The sequence below is a fragment of the Saccopteryx leptura genome, chromosome 3 (assembly GCF_036850995.1).
Source record: "Saccopteryx leptura isolate mSacLep1 chromosome 3, mSacLep1_pri_phased_curated, whole genome shotgun sequence".
NCBI lineage: Eukaryota > Metazoa > Chordata > Mammalia > Chiroptera > Emballonuridae > Saccopteryx > Saccopteryx leptura.
The window spans coordinates 132,782,090-132,788,089 of NC_089505.1; positions in this window are offsets into that span (position 1 = coordinate 132,782,090).

A 6,000-nucleotide genomic window follows, 5' to 3' on the forward strand; every position below is an offset into this window, starting at 1 on the left:
GCTCTTCGCTCTGTGTCTGCCCCTGTGTCCCATGTCGCTCTTGAAAGAGGAGTCTTGATCATTGACCCTTTCTACCACAAATAACATGCGAAAAGATTTGTGACATAGTATTAGACAAAACTGTAGGATACTGTGCTCAGAAAAATAAACAAGATGAAATATGCCAATATATAAAAAGAGGTTGTATTTATGTGCAGTGATACAAGATTTTCTTTATTTTTTTAAGGTATTTTTTATTTATTTTTAATGTGTATGTGCTATTTTTAATCTTAGGGGGAAAATAGGTAAGCCTAATGAAATGATTTTTTCAAATTTGATATTAAAACAATGTAAAAGAAGCCCTGGCTGGTAGGCTCAGTGGTAGAGTATTAGCCTAGTGTGTGGATGTCCCAGGTTCTATTCCTAGTTAGGGCACACAGGAGAAGCAACCATCTGCTTCTCCACCCCTCCCCATCCCCCTTCTCTCTCTCTCTCTTCTCCTCCCAAAACCATGGCTCAATTGGTTCAATCTCATCAGCCCTGGGCTCTGATAATAGCTCCATGAAGCCTTTGTCTCAGGCACTAAAAATAGCTCAGTTACAAGCATGGCACCAAATGGGCAGAACATCGGCCCCAGATGGGAGTTGACAGTTGGATCCCAGAAGGGTCTCATGTGGGATTCTGTCTCTCTATCTCCCCTTCTCTCACTTGAAAAAGAAGAAAGAAAGAAAAATGTAATAGAAAGCTTTAAATAATGAAAAAGATGTTGGGGGTGAGGACAAAGCAGGTAGAGGCAACTGTGAGAGCAGGCACGGCCCACCCTCCTTCTCTTATAGCTTCTTAGGCAACTTGTGCTCAGTGTGCAGTGCTGGATCCATCACCCTCCTTAAGATGGTATTCCAGGCCCTTCACATTTTGCAGGTGCCTGTGACCTGTCTGTGCTCCTCACTGGCTCAGCTCCACTGTGGGTCATGCCTTTCCCTGGCGAGCGAGCGAGCTCCTAACTGTGTATCCACACCATTCCCTCACTGCAAATGCCCTTCACCATCCACATGATGATGGCGTACTCTTTCTCTAAGACAGAACTGCAGTGTCCCCTTCCCCAGGACATCTTCCCTGTTTTTTCTCCACTTTCCCTGGCAAATCAGACTGGGTTCTACACCTTGTGCTTATTTGGAATTTAACTATGAAAGTACTTGGCACATTGCATTGGGACTACTTGTTTACTTACCTCTCGTTGATAAAAGAATTGCCTTCTGTTCACACACTTGTTTCTTTAATCATTCATTTCATTTAACTGACACTGACTAAGCTCCACTTGAGACCATGTCCTAAGCACTTGGGGGACAAAAGGGGAAGGCACAGATGCCCCTTGAAAAGAAGAAAGGAAGGGAAGGAGGGAGGGAGGGAAGAAGGGAGGAAGGGAGGGGGAGGAAGGGAGGGAGGGGGAGGGAGGGAAAAAAGGAAGGAAGGAAGGAAGGAAGGAAGGAAGGAAGGAAGGAAGGAAGGAAGGAAGGAAGGGAGGGAGGGGAAAGAAAGAAAGAAAGAAAGAAAGAAAGAAAGAAAGAAAGAAAGAAAGAAAGAAAGAAAGAAAGAAAGAAAGAAAGAAAGAAAGAAAGAAAGAAAGAAAGAAAGAGAAAGAAAGAAAAAGAAAGAAAAGAAAGAGAAAGAAAGAGAAAGAAAGAAAGAAAGAAAGAAAAGAAAGAGAAAGAAAGAAAGAGAGAGAGAAAGAAAGAAAGAAAGAAAGAAAGAAAAGAAAAAAGAAGGAAGAAAGAAAGAAAAATAGAAAGAAAGAAAGAGAAAGAAAGAAAGAGAAAGAAAAAAGAAAAAGGAAGGAAAAAAAAAAAGAAAGATCAAGGCAGGGTAGATAGCAGCCAAGGCCCAGAAGCCTAAATAGGTCCACCTTATGGAGGAACTTACGTGTGATCCAACATGGCTGGAATAGGAAATGCAGTGAGGGTGAGATGGGGGCTGGGTGAAGTGGGGAGGGAGTGAGGAGAGGCCATAGAGCAAAGGCCAGGCCTGAACCAGAGCATGGGGGACTGGGCATGCCACATGAGGGGAGTCTGTACTTTATACAGCAAGTGGTTAGATATTGTTGAAGGCTTGAAGGGTCCTAATCAGATCTATGGGGTACAAAGATGACTTACTCTGCTTTCCCAAAGCCAACAAGAATGGAGGCTTAATGAACATTTGATACTGAATTGGTACAAAGCCTCTGCAGAAAGAGATGATCAGTAAAACAGAGGCAAGACAGATTGTGTCAGCACAGAAGCACATTGAAGGTTTACTAAGAAAGTTGGTCGGTGCCAGGAAGGATGCTGATTCGGCTTGTGGATGCTCCATCTGGAGAACTGGAAGAGCTTGAAGCCCTACAGATTTAATGCTACTCCTTTGGGTTGAAGCTGAGATTTCAGGCAAGGGAGGAGAAACTATAGGAAGGAACTGGGAAGGAAGAAAGCCCCAGATCCCAAATGACTCTGTGAATCAGAGTCTGATATGGGAGATGCAACATGGGAAAATAAATGTGTTTTTTAATATATACTCAGCTATAAAAAGGATTTTCACTCTGATGATGAGAATTACCCACAACCTCTTCCAGATATTTTGTTCAAACTAGGACCAACATTCACACCGGATGGCTATTGTGTTGGCTGTTGTCATTCTTTATTTGACAATCTAAGGAGAAAGAGGTCAGGGCCCCTGACTAAATAGTCAAGCATTGCATGTCCCAGTGTACCCACCAGCACACGGGCTGAAAATCGCTGGGTCACAGCAGAAGTATGAGAGAGAAGAAGACAAATGCTAGGGCAAGAACTAGATCAGGCAGGACCTTGTATTCCAGGATAAGAGTTTCAACTTCATTCTGAATGCTCTCTGGGGTCATTTGAAGAATATTCTACATAATTATAATCTTAAATCACTGTGCTGGAACTACTGGAATTTCTTGGATGCCTCCAACAGCTTACCTCTGGGTCTAGGCTCTGGTGTTTGGCCTGAAACTCACGCAGTGCTTGGCTTCGTTCTCTATCTTGGGAGCATGGACTGACACTCTTGGCCCAGAGGATGGGCTTATTTCCATGGTGCTGGGCCACTGGGTGGAGCCTCTCTAGGTGGGGTCTTTTAGACAAGAGCTGCACACCCATGATGTCAGAGGGGTGGAACATGGGAAATGGAGTGGAGTATAACAGCTGCTATCATGGTCCCCCCCTTCCCTCCTAAGAAATTACAAGTTACACCCCAGGCTGCTGATCAAAGAGTCCATACAGTTCTGGAGAAATTCAACCTTTCATAAAACCCAAATTATTCCTGGAGACTGCAGGAATAGACCACAAATTGGTCTAGATACTGGCCCTCTTACAAGCTGTGAGACCTTAAGCAAGTTAATTACTTCCTCTGAGCCCTTCTTCTTCTTCTTCTTCTTCTTCTTCTTCTTCTTCTTCTTCTTCTTCTTCTTCTTCTTCTTCTTCTTCTTCTTCTTCTTTTAATTTATTTATTCTAGAGAGAGAGGAACGAAAACAGAGAGACAGGAACATCGATCTGTTCCTGTATGTGCCCTGACCGGGGATTGAACCAGCAACCTCTGCACTGCAGGATGATGCTCTACCCACTGAGCTATCTGGCCAGGGCTGAGCCTTACTTCTCTATCTCTAAGATGGAGATAATAATGTCTCTCTTGCAGGGTTATTTGGAGCATCAAAGAAAAATATGTTTATAAATATTTGACAGAGTATATAAGTTCTGCCCTCAGAGTTTTCTTCCTGTGAAGTTTTATTTTGTCATCCAGGGCCGACTCAGTTCTGGCTTCCTGCCTAACAGATTTAGAAAAGTATCACCTGAATACATGCGTACCATTGACCAAACTAAAAAATTTGGCTTATCTTAAGTTTATGTCAATAAACCACACGAAAGCAGGCTCCACAAATATATGAAGGTAGAGTGTGAAGACCTTAAGACTCAGAGTAGCAGCACCTGAACGGTGCCCTTGGCCCAGTCCTCCCTCTGAAAACCAATGTCTCTTCCAAGTCTTGATGGTCTCCAGAACAAGCTAATGAACTATCCAACCCCAGCAGGTGACGCTTATGGGGGGAACAGAAGATGAAGTGCCAAAGGGTGTCCCACTTTTTGTTCACACAAGTTCTGTGAGTTTCTACATGGGCCTGAAGCTAAGGAAGAATAAATTCTTCCATGGGAAAAGAATTAAAAGCTGATGCTCCAAGAACAGGTCAGAAAATAATCCAAGGATATAATAAATGTGACATACCCCAGGAGACCCCCCCAAAGGGGCAAGAGAGGGGAGCAGCTGGTACCACATGCTGAGCCCAGTCCAGATTGGTTCTGTCTCAAATCCAGATTCCAAGGAGATTAAGGCAGTGCAAAGCCAAGGTGAGACTTCTCTCCCTGTGTTTCTCTCCCTGTCTTCTCAGTACAGAAGTCCCTTTCCAGGTCAGGCCTGTTGACATTGTCTCCAGCTCCTGCTTAATAGATAAACTTACCTTTAGAATCAAACATCTGGATTCAAACCCCAATTCTGCCACTTATTGTATGATTTGGGGCAAGTGCATTAATTAATTCCCTGAGCTTCAACTTCTTCATTTACAAAAGAAAGATACAAATATCTATTTCCCACGATTTTTTAAAGGAGTTGACAAAATAATGTGATAAAGCCTTTAGCTCAGTGTCTTAGGAAGGGCTCTATCAGTGACAGCTAATATTTGGGGAGAGGGCAGCTGGGAGAGGTGGCCGTGTGCTGCATGCATGGCTCAGGCCCTCTCTGCATCACTCTGGGCCTCAAAGGATATATACAAATTATGAGGCTAGCTTTGGTTTCTAATCACAGATTTAGAAGTCTCTGTGGGGCAGGGAGGGAAAGTAGAAACTTCTTCTAGCAACAGAAAGGGAGAAAGAGCTTCCAGGAGGCACGCAGCCAGGGGAGTAGGCCTGACTTCAGAGCCTCAATGTGGACCTGCAGCTGGGCCAATACAAGGAAGGTGGGGTCTCAGGGGTGTGGTAAACTCTGTGGGATTCACTCGGTAATCATTCAGCAGCTCTCTGCTGGGCACCTACTACGTGTCAGCCACTGGTTTTGGAAACTAAGGATACAGTAAAGAACACATCATTGTCCTGGCCTTCTTGGAATTGACCTCCTCGTGGAGGAACAACAACTAAACAAAAATAAATAACTGATATATTCCAGGTAACACATATTTCCATGACTCAGACAAGTCAACTTCAGGTTTCTGAAGGGAGGCAGAGACCTGGCAGGGCCCACAGGTTGGCAACAGCCTCTGTCCCCGGGTGGGCAGTGGGGCTGGCAGCAGGAGCTGTGCACAGTCACTGGGGCTGGAAACAGCTTCTGAAGCCATGCAGCCCAAAGATGAAACCTCACTCCAGCATTACAAACTGTGGGCCGCGGGCGTGTTACTTAACCTCTTGGAAATGTCATCTCCTTTGTAAAAGAGATTAAAACACAATTTACCTCGAGGGTTGCTGTAACTTAGTTAAATGAGATAATAGATACAAGCTCTTGGCAAAGCACTTACCTCAGAGTAAATGCTCAATAAAAGTTAATCATTCATTATATCATATTATTATTCTATTAATAAGCATGGCCAGAATGTGCAGGTTCATTTGGACTGAGATCCTCCCCCAAAAAAGAATGACTGCATGCATGACAAGGATGCCATGCCTAGGGCAAGATCTCTGTTCTGGATCTAGAGGTGAGTAGAGCAGGGCAGGGGGCAGTTGGAGTGGATGAGGAGAAGGAAGAAAAACAGGATTCCAGTGGGTAATACCAAGTATGAAACCTGGGCACTTATGGCAACAGGGCAAACTTACAGAAGAATTCATAGAGAACCTGGGGTACAAAGAGAGAGAGTAAAGTTTCAAGCAAAAGGGCAGTTAGTGTTCAGAATAGCCCCCCACACACACACACACACATAAGATCTGCCACTTTGGTATGTGAATTTTTTTTCTGAAGTGAGAAGTGGGGAGGCAGAGAGACAGACTCCCACATGAGTC